General features: G+C 36.4%; 1 protein-coding gene across 9 annotated transcripts in view; it reads right to left on the bottom strand.

Moving 5' to 3' along the window:
• The window catches only part of FBXO4 (F-box protein 4), a 287893-nt gene that overhangs the window by 236366 nt on the left and 33303 nt on the right, over positions 1–18224 (bottom strand). For 5 of the 9 annotated variants that reach the window (XR_014061363.1, XR_014061359.1, XR_014061361.1 and 2 more), the window contains one exon: positions 16080–16209. The exons of 1 other annotated variant lie outside the window; for it this stretch is intronic. The gene's annotated coding sequence lies outside the window, so the exon portion shown is untranslated. Of the gene's footprint in view, positions 1–13709; positions 13835–15779; positions 16210–18224 lie in introns of those variants that run through there. 3 more of the 9 variants (XR_014061358.1, XR_014061360.1, XR_014061362.1) reach the window with 2 other exon arrangements.

Genomic DNA, 18224 nt, shown 5'->3' with positions numbered 1-18224 from the left:
ATTGTGTCTGCCTTTAAGGAAGTTTCCATCTCAGAAAAGATGATCCAAAGCCAAGAATAAGTTAGTCTTAGGATAATGAACCCTAATGTCCTTGTAATACAAGATCAGACACCTGTACAACTACCACAAATAACCAGAAACCTAACTGAGCTATTCCTCAAACTCTTGTCACATTTAACATTATTCTTTGAGCTCTAGTGAGTTAGTTTAAAGTAGTTGTGATGATTTATTTAGCCTGAATAAAAAGTAAATTAAAATGTTTCACTTTTTGTCTGGATAACATAAAATTGACTAAATCAGCTTTAATTTTAAATTGTTTCTTACATTTTCCAAAATAAATACTTACATAAACACAAAAATATACAATCATAACAACATTGAAAACTAAAATTGATGGACAGCTCATTGTTAGAATCTATTACACATCCCATGAATAAGATTTGAGACCCACAAATGGGTGGCAATTTCGTATCATCTATTTTATTGTGGTTGTTTACTATCTCTCACCTGCTAGACTAGATTATCAAAATAATAAATTATATTAACAATGGTAGAGGCACAATAGAGAGAAAGAAAAGAAAGTAAGTAGATTTAAATCATGGGGACTAAACTGACAATGTTTAATTATTATCTGACAATTTGATACAGACTAAAGAAGTTTAATTTAAGTGTAATATATATACTGATGAAATTTTCAAATAGGGCATTTATCATTGCAAATATTGGAGAAATATATACCTAAAAAGACATAGAAAAGAAGTTATCCAAAAATTAACAAATGAAATCAGAGAAATACAACAGAACAGATATACAGATTGCAGCAGTAAATTTAAATGGCTTAAATTCTCCAGCATAAAATGAGTTTAGGTAAAGAAATTAAACAAAATGGTACAAATAAGTAAAAAGAAAAATGATGGGCCAAGATATGTAGAAAAAGGCAAATTTAAAAAACAAAAAAGAGGTAATAATAAAACTGGACAAAGAAAAATCATGATAAATAAATTATATTAGAGGATTAAATTATAATGATAAGCATTTCAATTCATAATAAGATGATGGCTATCATTAAGAGACTTTCAGTACTAGATGTGTGTATATGCTCAGTTGCTCAGTCATATACAATTCTTCGCAACCCCATGGACTTTAGCCTGCCAAGCTCCTGTCCATGGAATTTTTCAGGTAAGAATACTGGACTGGGTTGCCATTTCCTTCTCAAGGGGATAGTCCCAACCCAGGGAACAAACTTGTGCCTCTTGCATCTCCTGCATTTTCTTTCTTGCATTAGTCTCTCAGTCGTGTCTGACTCTTTGTGACCCCCATGAACTGTAACCTCCTAGGCGCCTCCATCCATGGGATTTTCCAGGCAAGAACACTGGAGTAGGTTGCCATTCCCTGCTCCAGGAGATCTTCCCAACCCAGAGATCAAACCCGATCTCCCACATTGCAAGCAGACTCTTTACAGTCCTCCTGTATTGGCAGGTGGATTCTTTATCAGTGTACCACCTGGGCAGCCCTTCAGGACTAGATAGTTCTAATATCAAATATGAAAATTATAATATATTGAAGAAATTCGCTGAAATGGTAGCATTAGAGTCTATACCATCTCCAATTTTGGATTTTGGCAAATTTAGTAGGCAAAAATCAAGCATTAGAAAAGATTAATCATGTATTTATTTAAGTTAATTCATGTTATATGGAAAATACATACTATGCTATATACTGTGAGAATCAGAATGGATATACGTTATCTGATTCCTTTTACTGTTCACCTGAAACTATCACAACACTGTTAATCAGCCATGAAGTGAAAGTGAAAGGCACTCAGTTGTGTCCAACTCTTTGTGACCCCATGGACTATACAGTCCATGGAATTCTCCAGGCCAGAATACTGGAGTGGGTAGCCTATCCCTTCTCCAGCGGATCTTCCTAACCCAGGAATCAAACTGGGGTCTCCTGCATTGCAGCCAGATTCATTACCAGCTGAGCTATCAGGAAAGTCCTTACTCCAATACAAATGTAAAAAAATAAAAATAAAATTTAAAAAGTAAAAATAAATAAATAAAATATATAACTGCAAAATCAATAACTTTGACTACATGACATATCACAAACAAAACGGGTTAGAAATAATGTTAAAATTAGAATAATATTTGGCACAAATAATATAAAAAATGAATTACTTTTGTAAAAAACATAAAAATTATTATAAAAACCACTAGAAAAATGAGCAAAAGAACTGATCATTCATAGAAGTAATACAATTTATATGAAAATATAAAAGAAATTTTAAGCTTGCTATTCATCAAAGACATGTAAATAAAATCATCAATAAAATTAGGAGGTACCTACTGGATAAATTTCAAGGACAGAGGAGCTTGGCAGGCTACAGTCCATGGGGTCAAAAAGAGTCAGACAGGACTGAACAACTAATGATTTCACTTACTTTTCATCAAATAAATACAATCTGAAATCACTAAGCCAAGTGAAGATGTCATAGGCATATGAGCAGTCTCATATATTGCTGGTAGTTAAGTTTTCAAGCTTCCATAAGCCTCTTATCCTTATCCATCAGAGGACAGAAAGAATGAAAACCACAATCACAGAAAACTAACCAAACTGATCACATAGACCACAGCTTTGTCTACCTCAATGAAACTATAAGACATGCCATGTAGGGCCACCCAAGACAGACGGATCATGGTGGAGAGTTCTGACAAAATGTGGTCCACTGGAAAAGGCAATGGCAAACCACTTCAGCATTCTTGCCTTGAGAACCCCATGAACGGTATGAAAAGGCAAAAAGATATGACACTGATAAAGGACTCCCCAGGTTGGTAGGTTCCCAATATGCTACTGGAAAAGAGTGGAGAAATAACTCCAGAAAGGATGAAGGGATGGAGCCAAAGCAAAAACAACACCCAGTTGTGGATGTGACTGGTGACAGAAATAAAGTCCAATGCTGTAAAGAGCAATATTGCATAGGAACCTGGAATGTTAGGACCATGAATCAAGGCATATTAGAAGTGATCAAACAGGATATGGGAAGAGTGAACATCGACATTTTAGGAATCAGTGAACTAAAATGTATTGCATTGGCTGAATTTAACTCAGATGACCATTATATCTACTACTGTAGGCAAGAATACCTTAGAAGAAATGGAGTAGCCACTATAGTCAACAAGAGTCCAAAATGCAATATTTGGATGCCATCTCAAAGATAACAGAATGATCTCTGTTCGTTTCCAAGGCAAACCATTCAATATTACAGTAATTTAAGTTTATACCCCAATCACTAATGCCAAAGAAGCTGAAGTTGAATGGTTCTATGAAGACCTACAAGACCTTTTATAGAACTAACACCCAAAAAAGATGTCCTTTTCATTACAGGTGCCTGGAATGCCAAAGTAGGAAGTCAAGAGACACCTGGAGTAGCAGGCAAATTTGGCCTTGGAGTACCAAACGAAGCAGGTCAAAGGGTAACAGAGTTTTGCCAAGAAAATGCACTGGTCATAGCAAACACCCTATTCCAACAACACAAGAGAAGACTCTACACATGGACATCATCAGATGGCCAGAACAAAAATCAGATTGATTATATTTTTGCAGCCAAAGATGGAGAAGCTCTATACAGTCAGCAAAAATAAGACTGGGAGGTGACTGTGGCTCAGATCATAAACTCCTTATTGCCAAATTCAGACTTAAATTGAAGAAAGTAGGGAAAACCACTAGACCATTCAGGTATGACCTAAATCAATTCCCTTACGATTATACAGTGGAAGTGACAAATAGATTCACGGGATTAGATCTGATAGACAGAGTGCCTGAAGAACTATGGATGGAGGTTCCTGACATTGTACAGGAGGCAGTGATCAAGACCATCACCAAGAAAAAGAAATGTAAAAAGACAAAATGGTTGTCTAAAGAGGCCTTAAAAATAGCTGAGAAAAGAAGAGAAGTGAAAGGCAAAGGAGGAAAGGGAAAATATACCCATTTGAATACCAAAGAGTTCCAAAGAATAGCAAGGAGAGATAAGAAAGCCCTCCTCAGTGATCAATGTGAAGAAATAGAGGAAAACAATGGAATGGGAAAGATTAGAGATCTCTTCAAGAAAAGAGATACAAAGGGAATATTTCATGTAAAGATGGGCACAATAAAGGACAGAAATGGTATGGACCTAACAGAAACAGAAGATATTAAGAAGAGGTGGCAAGAATATACAGAATAACTACACAAAAAAGATCTTCATAACCCAGGTAACCACAATGGCATGATCACTCACCTAGAGCCAGACATCCTGGAATGCGAAGTCAAGTGGGTCTTAGGAAACATCACTACAAAAAGCTAATGGAGGTGATGGAATTCCAGTTGAGCTATTTCAAATCCTAAAAGATGATGCTCTGAAAGTGCTGCATTCAATATGCCAGCAAATTTGGAAAACTCAGCAGTGGCCACAGGACTGGAAAAGGTCAGTTTTCATTCCAATCCCAAACAAAGGCAATGCCAAAGAATGTTCAAAGTACCGCACAATTGCACTCATCTCACACGCTAGTAAAGTAATGCTCAAAATTCTCCAAAAGGGTTCAACACTTCGTGAACCAGAACTCCCAGATGTTCAAGCTGGATTTAGAAAAGGCAGAGGAACCAGAGACCAAATTGCCAACATCTGTTGGATCATCAAAAAAGCAAGAGAGTTCCAGAAAAATATCTACTTCTACTTTATTGACTACGCCAAAGCCTTTGACTGTTTGGATCACAACAAACTGTGGAAATTCTTCAAGAGATGGAAATACCAGACCATCTGACCTAACTCCTGAGAAATCTATATGCAGGTCAAGAAGCAACAGTTAGAACTGGACATGAAACAACAGACTGGTTCCAAATCGAGAAAGGAATATGTCAAGGCTGTATATTGTCACCCTGCTTATTTAACTTATATGCAGAGTACATCATGAGAAACGCTGGGCTGGATGAAGCACAAGCTGGAATCAAGATTGCTGGGAGAAATATCAGTAATCTCAGATATGCAGATAATACCACCCTTATGGCAGAAAGTGAAGAAGAACTAAAGAGGCTCTTGATGAAAGTGAAAGAGGAGAGTGAAAAAGTGGGCTTAAAGCTCAACATTCAGTCCTAGACATCATATTAAAAAACAGAGACATTACTTTGCCAACAAAGATCCATCTAGTCAAAGCTATGATTTTTCCAGTAGTCCTGAATGGATGTGAGAATTGGACTATAAAGAAAGCTGAGTGCCAAAGAATTGATGCTTTTGAACTGTGGTGTTGGAGAAGACTATTGAGATTCCTTTGGACTGCAAGGAGTGCAAACCAGTCAATCCTAAAGGAAATCAGTTCTGAATATTCATTGGAAGGACTGATGTTGAAGCTGAAACTTCAATCCTTTGGCCACCTGATGCGAAGGACTGACTCATTTGAAAAGACCCTGATGCTGGGAAAGATTGAAGGCAGGAGGAGAAGGGACGACAGAAGATGAGATGGTTGGATGGCATCACCGATGCGATGGACATGAGTTTGAGTAGGTTCTAGGAGTTGGTGATGGACAGGGAAGCCTGGCATGCTGCCGTCCATAGGGTCACAAAGAGTCTGACACAACTGAGCGACTAAACTGAACTGAACTGAAGGTTTTCAAGGAAATAATTGAAAAACTTGAGTCAAATGCTCACACATTTCTTTTTATTCAGTAAAAGATGCATGCTCGTGTGTGCTCAATTCTGTCTGACTCTCAGCGACTCTATGGACTGTAGCCTGCCCGGGTCCTCTGTCTATGAGATTTTCCCAGCAAGAATACTGGAGTAGGCTGCCATTTCCTACTCCAGAGTATCTTCCCAGGAACCCAGGGATCAAACCCACATCTTAGCATTGCAGACGGATTCCTTACCTGCTGAGCCACTGGGAAACCAGAAGCATTCATTATGATTTAGCAAATGAAATACTTTATAGTACAGGAAAAGGCTCTCATATATTCTTGGTGAAAATGTTACTATTCAAAATTATACAGTATAATGCTTTGCCTTGGAAACGAACAGAGATCATTCCGTTATTTTAGAGACTGCATTTCGGACTCTTCTGTTGACTGTGAGGGTTACTACATTTCTTCTAAGAGATTCTAGCCTACAGTAGTAGATATAATAGTCATCTGAATTAAACTCACCCATTCCAGTCCATTTTAATTTATTGATTCCTAATATGTCGATGTTCACTCTTCTCATATCCTGTTTGACCACTTCCAGTTTACCTTGATTCATGGACCTAACATTCCAGGTTCCTATGCAATATTGCTCTTTACAGCATTGGACTTTACTTCCATCACCAGTCACATCCACAACTGGGCACTGTTTTTGCTTTGGCTCTGTCTCTTCATCCTTTCTGGAGTTATTTCTCCACTCTTCTCCAGTAGTGTATTGGGCACCTACCAACCTGGGGAGTCCATTTTCAGTGTCATATCTTTTTGCCTTTTCATACTGTTTATGGGGTTCTAAAGGCAAGAATGCTGAAGTAGTTTGGCATTGCCTTCTCCAGTGGACCACGTTTTGTCAGAACTCTCCACTTATGACCTGTCCATCTTCGGTGGCCCTACACAGCATGGCTCATAGTTTCATTGAGTTAGACAAGGCTGTGGTTCATATGATCAGTTTGGTTAGTTTTCTGTGATTGTGGTTTTCATTCTGTCTGCTCTCTGATGAATAAGAATAAGAGGCTTGTGGAGAAGCTTCCTGATGGGAGAGACTGAATGTTGGGGAACTGGGTCTTGTTCTGATGGGCAGGGCCATGCTCAGTAAATCTTTGATCCAATTTTTGGTTGATGGGCAGGACTGTGTTCCCTTCCTGTTGTTTGGCCTGAGGCCAAACTATGGTAGGGGTAATGATGGTAATGGGGGCCTCCTTCAAAAGGGTTTAAGCCCCCACTGTTGTATTCAGTGCCCCAGACCCTGCAACAGGCCACTGTCAACCCATGCCTATGCCAGACATCACAAGCAAGTCTGACTCAGTCTCTTGTGGGACACTGCTCCTTTCTCCTGGCTCCCAGTGTGCCAAGGTTTTTTTTTTTTTTTTTAAATAAATTTACAAGGTTTTGTTTGTGACCTCCAAGAGTCTGTTTCCCCAGTCTTGTGGAAGTTCTGTAATCAAAGCCCACTGGCATCCAACGTCAAATTCCCTGGGGGTTCTTAGTCCCTTTGCTGGATCCCCAAGTTGGGAAATCTGTTGTGGGTCCTAGAACTTTCTTAACAGTGCAAGAATTTCTTTGGTATAATTGTTCTACAGTTTCTGGGTCGTCTGCTCAGTGGCTTTCTGGTGGGGCTAATGGTGACCTTCTCCAAGAGGGCTTATGCAACACACTGTGTGTCCAAGGTCTGCTGCAACCAGAGAGCCTGTCCCTGCGGCAGGCCACTGCTGATCCATGCCCCCACAGGAGACACTCAAACACTCAAAGGCGGGTGTGGCTCAGTCTCTGTGGGATCTCTGGGTCCTGGTGCAGGCAAGGTTTTGTTTGAGCCCTTTGAGCATCTCTGGTCAGTATGGGGTTTGACTATAAACGTGATTTTGCCCCTCCTACTGTCTTATTGGGGCTTCTCCTTTGCCCTTGGAGGTGGGGTAGCTTTTTTTGGTGGGATTGAACATTCTCTTGTCGATGATCTCTGTTCGTTTCCAAGGCAAATCACTCAATATCACAGTAATCCAAGTCTATACCCCAACCACTAATGCCAAAGAGGCTGAAGTTGAGTGATTCTATGATGATCTACAACACCTTCTAGAATTAACAACCAAAAAATATGTCCTTTCCATCATAGGGGACCAGAATGCAAAAATAGGAAGACAGGAGATACCTGGAGTAACAGGCCTTGGAGTACAAAATGAAGCAGGACAAAGGCTAATAGAGTTTTGCCAAGAAAATGCACTGGTCATAGCAAACACCCTCTTCCAACAACACAAAAGAAGACTCTACACATGGACATCACCAGATGGTTAATACCAAAATCAGATTGATTATAGCCTTTGCAGCCAAAGATGGAGAAGCTCTATAACAGTCAGCAAAAACAAGACTTAGAACTGACTGTGGCTCAGGTCATAAACTCCTTATTGCAAAATTCAGACTTAAATTGAAGAAAGTAGGGAAAACTACTAGACTATTCAGGTATAACCTAAATCAAGTCCCTTACGATTATACAGTGGAAGTGACAGATTCAAGGGATTAAATCTATAGACAGAGTGCCTGAAGAACTATGGATGGAGGTTCCTGACATTGTACAGGAGGCAGTGATCAACACCATCCCCGAGGAAAATAAATGCAAAGAGGAGGCCTCACAAACAGCTGAGGAGAGAAGTGAAAGGCAAAGGAAAAAAGGAAAGATATACCCATCTGAATGCTGAGTTCCAAAGAATAGCACGAAGAGATAAGAAAGCCATCCTCCGTGATCAATGCAAAGAAATAGAGGAAAACAATAGAATGGGAAAGAATAGAGATCTCTTCAAGAAAATTAGAGATACCAAGGGAACATTTCATGCAAAGATGGGCACAATAAAGGACAGAAATGGTATGGACCTAACAGAAGCAGAAGATATTAAGAAGAGGTGGCAAGAATACACAGAAGAACTGCACAAAAAAGATCTTCACGACCCAGATAATCATGATGGTGTGATCAATCACATAGAACCAGACATCCTGGAATGCAAAGTCAAGTGGGTCTTAGGAAACATCACTATGAATAAAGCTAATGGAGGTGATGGAATTCCAGTTGAGCTATTTCAAATCCCAAAAGATGATGCTCTGAAAGTGCTGCACTCAATATGCCAGCAAATTTGGAAAACTCAGCAGTGGCCACAGGACTGGAAAAGGTCAGTTTTCATTCCAATCCCAAACAAAGGCAATGTCAAAGAATGTTCAAACTACTGTACAATTGCACTCATGTCACATGCTGGCAAAGTAATGCTCAAAATTCTCCAAAAGGGTTCAACACTACGTGAACCAGAACTCCCAGATGTTCAAGCTGGATTTAGAAAAGGCAGAGGAACCAGAGACCAAATTGCCAACATCTGTTGGATCATCAAAAAAGCAAGAGAGTTCCAGAAAAACATCTACTTCTGCTTTATTCACTATGCCAAAGCCTTTGACTGTGGGATCACAATAAATGGTGGAAAATTCTTAAAGAGATGGGAATACCAGACCGCCTTACTGGCCTCCTGACAAATCTATATGCATTTCAAGAAGCAACAGTTAGAACTGGACATGAACAATGGACTGGTTCCAAATTGGGGAAGGAGTATGTCAAGGCCATATATTGCCACCCTGCTTATTTAACTTCTATGAAGAGTATATCATGTGAAATGCTGGACTGGGTGAAACACAAGCTGGAATCAAGATTTCCAGGAGAAATATCAATAACCTCAAATATTCAGATGACACCACCCTTATGTGGGAAAGTGAAGAGAAACTAAAGAGCCTCTTGATGAGGATGAAAGAGGAAAGTGAAAAAGCTGGCTTAAAATTCAACTTTCAGAAAACTAAGATCATGGTATCCTATCCCATCACTTCATGGCAAACAGATGGGAAAACAATGGAAACAGTGACAGACTTTATTTTCTTGGGCTCAAAAATCACTGCAGATGGTGACTGCAGCCATGAAATTAGAAAATGCTTGCTCCTTGGAAGAAAAGTTATGACCAACCTAGACAGCATACTAAAAAGTAGAGACATTACTTTACCAACAAAGGTCCATCTAGTCAAAGCTATGGTTTTCCCAGTAGTTATGTATGGATGTGAGATTTGGACTATAAAGAAAGCTGAGCACCGAAGAGTGGATGCTTTTGAACTGTGGTATTGGAGAAGACTCTTGAGAATCCCTTGGACTGCAAGGAGATCAAACCAGTCCATCCTAAAGGAAATCAGTCCTGAATATTCATTGGAAGCACTGATGCTGAAGCTGAAGCTGAAGCTCCAATACTTTGGCCACCTGACGTGAAGAACTGACTCATTGGAAAATACCCTGATGCTGGGAAAGATTGAAGGCAGGAGGAGCAGGAGACGACAAAGGATGGGATGGTTTTATGGCATCATGAACTTGATGGACATGAGTTTGAGCAAGATCCCGGAGTTGGTGATGGACCAGGAGCGCTGGCGTGCTGCAGTCCATGGGGTCGCAACTAGTTGGACATGACTGAGCATCTGAACTGAACTCATACAGTATAATTCCAAATTTTAAAAATATGTCATAAAAGTATATAGATGAAATTCTATGAATATTAATAAGTTTTCTCTGCATGTTCATGTTATGGTTGATTTTTCTGTTTTATTTATACGTATTATCTATATTTTCCAATATTTAAAATAATGATTATTTATTCCTTTTATGGTAGAAAAACTACATGGTTTTAAAGAAACGAACAAACAAACAGAAGTGGAAGTAGCCGTAGTCTAACAAAATGGTTCTCATGTATTTAAACTGTTATTATTATGTAAATATTCTTTAATTCACAGGAAAAGAAAACCATACATTTGGAGAAAAATCTGAATTTCTTGGCTATAAAGGTGATTAATACCAATAGTAGTTCACTAAGTAATGTTTTGGAATCACTATACCAAAGGAAATTTAAATGATTTACAACTCCTGTCTACATGCTTTTATTTATCATAAAGGTGTGTTTTATGTTCCAACTTCCTCCTTTAGAAGAAAGTTGATATATTGGTGATGATTGTTATACAAAAATTTTTAAAAAGGGAGTAAGAATTGAGAAATGAGATTTAAGATTCTTCAACCCTTCTTTACTGTTTTCATCCTGGAATGTGAAGAAACAACAATACAAGAAAGTATTAATCTAACTGTTTGTGTAGTAAACTTCACTATTATTCAAAATGTTTTCCTGAATATATACTGTAGTCTCTATATGACTTTCCCAGTCTCTCAGCATTTGAGTTCTCAGTCAAATGTGTTGAGCTTCTGTAATTTTTCTCTTCAGCACATACCCACCCCCTCCCCCAAAATCTTTATTTTAACATTAGCATGAGTGGCTCTGATTCTCCCTTCTATAAAGACATTGGAATTGAAACACTCTTAAGGCTGTCTTGCAGCAGACTCTCCCAGGAGGTTCCAAATATTCAACAGTTGTTCCATTGCCCCAATTCCGTTGTAAATAAGATCTCATCTTATTAGGTCAGAATCACCACTTGATTCACATTGGGAGAGTTAGTAGCTAATTATGAGTGAACACCAAGGCAGTCATTTTTAGGTCTTCAAAACATAGACCTTTGGCCTAACATGTATCAATCCAATGAATCACATTCTCTTGGGAAGGAAACATGCAAACCTGCTCTCTAACCCTCCCAGATCCTTTCCAAATTAAATCTGCTATAAGCACCAATGCTAGCGCAGCCAACTCCTGGGTAACTGTCACAAATAACTTTCAACTACAGAATGGCCTGATGCATCTACTTGCTTTGTTTTGTCTTTAGATTGATATCAGACACAGTTAATAGAAATAGATATATGGGAGACACTGGCAAGGCTTTTTGAAGGTAGAAAGAAATTCTTTGGAAGGGATAGATCATTTTTAATGAACCTGAAATCTTTAATATTACGAGAAGATAAACCTGCAAGAGGATGAAACGTAATTGCAGACTTCTTAGATATTGAAAGTTAAATTCATAGGTCTGAGAATTGAAAGCTTTAGGCCCAAGAAATATGAATAGTAACCAAAAACCAAGGACATGTCTTAGCAATACCAGGGGAGCTTATGGACTCAAAAGCATGTACTAGAGCCAGCTTGCATGGCTCAGTGCAGTAATTGTCTCAATTCTTTCTAAATCTACATTTAGTGATATCACAATAGTAGCTAGCAATAGGCCATGGTTGGAGATGTTATATCACAGAAATTATGAAACACTATAAATCAGGACTTTTTCTTCCTGATAGGCAGTTATTGAACATTTGCTAGACATAGACTAAGGAGCATAGATTTCAGAATTTTTAATAATGTAATTAGTGATAAGCATGATTGTATACTCTTTCGAAGTCAGTGGTACATAAGGAAAAAAAACTCTACACATGAAGTAGAATATTATAAAGGCAGACTGATTAACTGAAGAAATACATCATAATTTCTAGGGAAAGTACTAAAATTTTTTAAGAAGTATAGATGGTAAGTTAATAGTGAAAATAAAATGGAATCATAAGGAAAATGTTTGATTAACCAGAAGGCAGAAAAAGAGGATAAAAGAAATGAAGAACAGATGGAACAAACAGAAAGCAGGATTGTAGAGTTTAATTCAACCATATCAACAGTGACAAAATGTGAATGACCTAAATGTGTCAATTAAAAACAGAGACAGTCAGATTGGAATTTTTTAAATGATATGCTATTTGTAAGAAATCTCCTTAATACAAAAGCATAGTTGGGTTAAAAGTAAAATGATGGGAAAGGATATACCATGTAACACCAACAAAAGAAAGCTTGGGTGGCTATAATAATATTATACATTTACTTCAGAACAAGGAATATTATCAATATTTAAGAGAAAAATTAGATAATAATAAATGATCAATTCTCCAAGAATACCTAGGAATTCTAAACTTGTAGATCCCTAATAACAAAATCTCAAAATACAGAAAATAAAAACTAATAGTGCTAAAAAGAGAAATAGATAAACCCATAATTAACAGTTTGACACTGCCTTTCTCAGTAATTGCTAGAACAAAGACAAGAAATCAGTAAAGATATAAGAGAGAAGCAACACTATTGACCAATCTATCACTATAATGTCATATTTTTTACATTTATGGAATGTTCCATCTAACAACTGAATAAGCATTTCTTTCTTTCCCTCTTTTCTTTTTTTTTTCAATTTTAAACTTTTTATTTTTTAATTGAAGGATCATTGCTTTACAGAATTGTGTTGGTTTCTGCCAAACATCAACATGAATCAGCCATAGGTCCATTTGAGCCACCAGGGAAGCCCAGCATACATATGTCCCTTCCCTTTTGATGAATAACTGTTTCTTTCAAGTGTATGTGGAATATTCAGCAAGATAAACAGTATTCTTGGCCATAAAACAAACTTTGCCAAATTTAGAAGGATAGAGATCAATGTCTTTAGCTCAAAATAGAATTAAACTAGAAATCAATAAAATAGATATATCTGGAAAATTCCCAAATATTTGGAAATTAAACCTGCAATAAATATTCATATATATTCATTGCAACGGAGTTCTATTATTTTCTTAAATATGATGTAGTCTCTAAAATAAGATGATCCCCTTATGGTACAAATAAGTTATTATTGGCATATGCAATTTTTTTTGTTGTTGTTATTTTATAGGACTTAAATGCACCACTTCTCAAAATGACTCTTGGCAGAATTATAAACTTCAATCTGAAACTGAAATTTGAGAACTCTTCCAACACCATCCCCCATATACCTATGTCCTCACCTAGTCATTCTTTTAAACATGGCTCAAACATCCCCTAGAGAAGGAAATGGCAGCCCACTCCAGTATTCTTGGGTGGAGAATCCCATGAACAGAGGAGCCTGACAGGCTACAGTCTATGGGATCACAAGAGTTGGAAATGACTTAGTGATTAAACCATCAAATATCCCCAAGAAGCCTTCTTTGACAGTTGTCTATGCATGCCCACTCCTCATCATTCTCTTAAATTAGACTTTCCTTCCTGTATATTCCCGTAGCACTCTTCACTCACCCTGCTGACACATCTGGTGTCCTCTGCCTGGTGATCTCCACTTGTCCTTCAAACTTCAGCTCCAGACTCAATGAAAACATTCCATCCCTTCTCTCCTACTTACCTTTACTGGATTAGACACTTCTCTTACATAAACCAAAAACACTCAATGATTAGTGTAATGTTTTTCAAGAGCATCGCTATTGACATTATTGACTTAATAACTGTTGTGCAGGGCTCTTCTCTTCATCATAGGATATTTAGTAGTATCTTTATTTTAGTACCAGATACCAGCAGCATACACACCCCAAATGTGACAATCAAAGAGGTCTGCAGATATTGACAACTGTCCTCTGGGAAGCAAAATATTCCCTATTTGAGAACCAATGATTAAGTGCTACTAATCATACTGATCCTGGATAGTCTGTTTATCTCTTTATTAGTCTATCCTACACTATCGCCAACTCAAAGGGAGAAACTATGTATTTTCTTTCTGAAGCCCAGTTTCTAGCATAGAACCTGGAGCCTAATAAATACTTATAAGTATTTGCTGAATAAAATAAGTGAAATTCTATTGGTTTGGAAATTATTTTGTTCATAGATCTATTTAGCACATTTCTTCTTCCTCTCTTTTCTGAATTGGTATCTCCTTGAGGACAAAGAACCTTACTTACTCACTTTTGTATTCGCTAATGCACTAAAATCAATGTAATGCACTAAAATGCATTGATCATTGTTTTATAATTGCATCAATCAATAAAAGAGTTTCTCATGTAGATAAAAATGTACTAAAACTGACAGACTATAATTTAGGCTTTCAAGAGTCACAGGGAGAAAGAAGAGGTGCATTTAAAAATACATATATGTAAAATGAAGTAAATGGGAGTATAATACTCTGTATATAACTATAGACAGCTATCTGCAAACTCTTCATAATTTATTTTAATCAATTTATTTCTTCTTTAATAAACTAAATGTGACTTAACAGGGTTGAAAATAATGGAACTTCAACTATAAAATGCTAGAAGAATAGAGGAAGACATGTTCTACCTATTTTAAGATCCATATTAAAATGCACATAATCAAGAGGGAAGACACCAAGTGACTTATGAGCCTATAAAGTGAAAGTGAAAGTCGCTCAGTCACGTCCGACTCTTTGCGACCCCTACCAGACTCCTATGTCCATAGAATTCTCCAGGCCAAAATACTGGAGTGGGTAGCCATTCCCTTCTCCAGGGGATCTTCCCAATCCAGGGATCAAACCCAGGTCTCCCATATTGCAGGCAGATACTTTACCGTCTGAGCCACTACGGAAGCTATGAGCCTATGGAGTGGTCTTTACGGCAAAACAAATACAATATTGTAAAGTTAAAAAATAGATAAATAAACTAATTAAAAAAAATAATAATAATTATCAAGGTAATTGTTATTTCCAAGAAGATTATCTAGCATCTAAGGTCCAGTCATGCATAGAATTAGAATTATTATTAGGCAGAAAATACTTAGCTGTCTTTTATATCTCAATTTTTACCAGGAATTATGCTCCATTAAAATTAATCAGTTTAAAAAAACTAATCTATTACACGACTGACTTTTTACTATCTAATTTATTACCTAATATTTCAGAAATTATTATCATGTGTAGTTATGGATGGCAACCAAACTTATTGTGGTGATTATTTCATAATGTATAAAAATAATAAATCATTATTTTGTATAGCTGAAACTAATATATCATTGTATGTTAAGTATAACTTGATTAAAAATTATTACAAAAGCAGCACATGGACATTGTAGAAAAGTGTAATTAAATCAATCCTTCATCACCAGAGACCATCACTACTAATTATCTTAATGTCTATATTTCCAGACACACACACACAATACACACACCTTTGTAGTGTCACATCAATATAAAATCGTATTGTACATACTCTTTGTCAACCTATTTTTTCAGTAAATAATCTTTACTTTCTATTTCAGTACCTTTTGTCTCTTCTAATATTTATGCTATATTCAAAATTCCCTATTTGATTAAAATATGCTAATTGAGTCCATTTCTCAATATTTTAAATAAGGAAAATTATAATGTTTTTGTATCAATCTAAAACCTCAACTAATTTCCTAAAACATAACTCAGAGTAAAATGTCTATATATATGCATATGTATATATGTAGCAAGCTGTCATGTTAAGATATAAAATGAATAAAGTTTTCATTAAATGACTAAAGTTACTGCAAACAGTTTCATTGTATGCAGCAACATGCTGTATTATTCTGGCTTCTCCAGAGAAGCAGAGCCAATTGCAGATATAGATACAGCTATATAGATTTATGATATCCAATTAATGTAATATACCATATATAGTTTATTATAAGGGATGGGCTCACGTGATTATGGAGAATGAGAAGTTCCAAGATCTGCAGTTGAACCCAGAAATCTGGTGAAGACACAGGAAAGCCAATGGTGTAGTTCCTATCCAAGTCCAAGTCTAAAGGCAGGAGAAGATCAATATTCTAGCTAGAAGATAGGCAGAGAGAGAAAATTCTCCTTTATTCAGCCTTTTGTTCTATTCCAGCCTTCAATGAAATGGATGAGGCTCACTTACACTAGCAAGGGGCCTCTATTTAACTTAGTCTATCCATTCAAATCTTAATCTCATCCAGAAACTCCCTCAAAGATACATCCAGAATCATGTTTAACCAAATATCTGAGCAACCCTTTCAGTCAAGTTGACACATAAAATTAACCATCACACATACCCTTTGGTGATTCTAGCTGCACCTTTCAAAACATTAATACTTAACAATTCTATGTGGATATAACCCAGACTTCCCCTCCTACATGCATGTTGTTTTGTTTAAAATGTAGTACTGAGTTTGTGAGACATAAATACAATTTTTTAATTATAAATCAGCTGACAAGTATATTGCAAAGACATCTATATTCTAAAGTTTGGATATCAAAGTTCAAGAGGTGTTTCACCAGGGAAATGTTAAAGTATGCTAATATCACCCTAAAACTTTGTGAACATATGCACTAGCATACATTTGTAAGAATATGTATGGCAACAAAAAAACTGTAAACACCTTAAACTCCACTTATAATAGTATGAATGAGTTGTGAAATATGCATACAATGGAACAGTAAGTTACTCAGAAAATTATATAGCCAAATGGTATAGTATGGATGATTTTGCAAACACAATATTGAACAAAAGAAGAAAGATAAAAATAAGTTCAAAAGTACGAGTCTACTCATATTAAGTTCAAAGCAGGCAAAACCAGACCATTGTTTATAGATGCACATATAGGTTGTAAAAGCATAAAAGAAAACAAAGGTATGATTATCACAAAGCCAGAATAGTGTACACTTCCAGGGTGAGGGATAGAATTATAATTAGGGAGAAGCCATGAACAAAGTGGGTGTTCTTGGATGCTGCCAAAGTTCTATTTTTTGACTTTGGGTTATACCAGTATTTCTTTTTTAAGTATTCACTAGACAGTACATATATATTTTATGAACTTTTCCATAAGTATATATATTTCCTAATACGAAAAGAGTAAGGGATGAATGGGAAAAGTTAGGCATTATACAGGATATACAATTGCAGGATACTGCTGGCAGGCACCACCCTCTGCCTTCTGTATCTGACCATGTGTCAATACATGTGTAACTGAACTGCACAAGATAAAATAAGGACAACTAAAATAAGCCAAGACAAGAGCATTTGCAAAGGAATTTGCACTTAGAAAATGACAAAAACAACACTAAATGGAAAAAAACTTCCATATAAATAAAAGGCTTAAAAAACAGTCTAGAAGATAAAAGAAAATGATATCTCATGGAGACATAATCGACATTCATAAAATATAAGAATACTGCATTTAATAAATACTGCAATTGTCAAGACATGAGTATTCCAATGATATTCAAAAAAAGTCATTTTCAATAATTAAAAGAAATCATATCTTACACAGGAAGCAGTAAATAAGTAAATACACAATACAATAAATTATTATATGTGCTTAAACTATGGTATTGACAGAAAAAAACACCACATAAGTAAACAGCTAGCCAACATATTAAGCCTCTAAAGAAAGTGTCCAATCATTTTATGACTGTTTAAACTTCAGTTAAAATAAATGTTTCTCTATGCTTTGACCAGGCTCTGGTACATAAGGCAAGAGTTCAGAAGCACTCTCTTGTGACATTTGATTTCCCATAGAGTGCTGCCCTCTGCCGGGAGAGTTGTGTCAAGTCTGGTCCCACTTTTCTGTGCTTCTCAATTTTTGTAAAATTTTCCCACTTTCGTTTTTGTGAATGAAATGTATTTATCTTCCTCCAAAAATGCTTCACTTGAAATTAAAATCAGTTGAAAATAAGGTAAAGATGGCTATGGCATGTTTTCAATTAAACTAAGAAAAAAATCTATTTTTGCATTTACAAAGAAAATCATAAAATGGACAAAATATGTATTATTGATTGCATTATATTATTCAGTATAAGAAGAACTAAAATCTGAAATATTTTAA

This window comes from Giraffa tippelskirchi, chromosome 8, assembly GCF_054371585.1.
Source record: "Giraffa tippelskirchi isolate mGirTip1 chromosome 8, T2T-mGirTip1v1.2.pri, whole genome shotgun sequence".
NCBI lineage: Eukaryota > Metazoa > Chordata > Mammalia > Artiodactyla > Giraffidae > Giraffa > Giraffa tippelskirchi.
The sequence above is the reverse complement of the archived record's forward strand: the minus strand, read 5'-3'. Positions and strand labels throughout refer to the sequence as shown.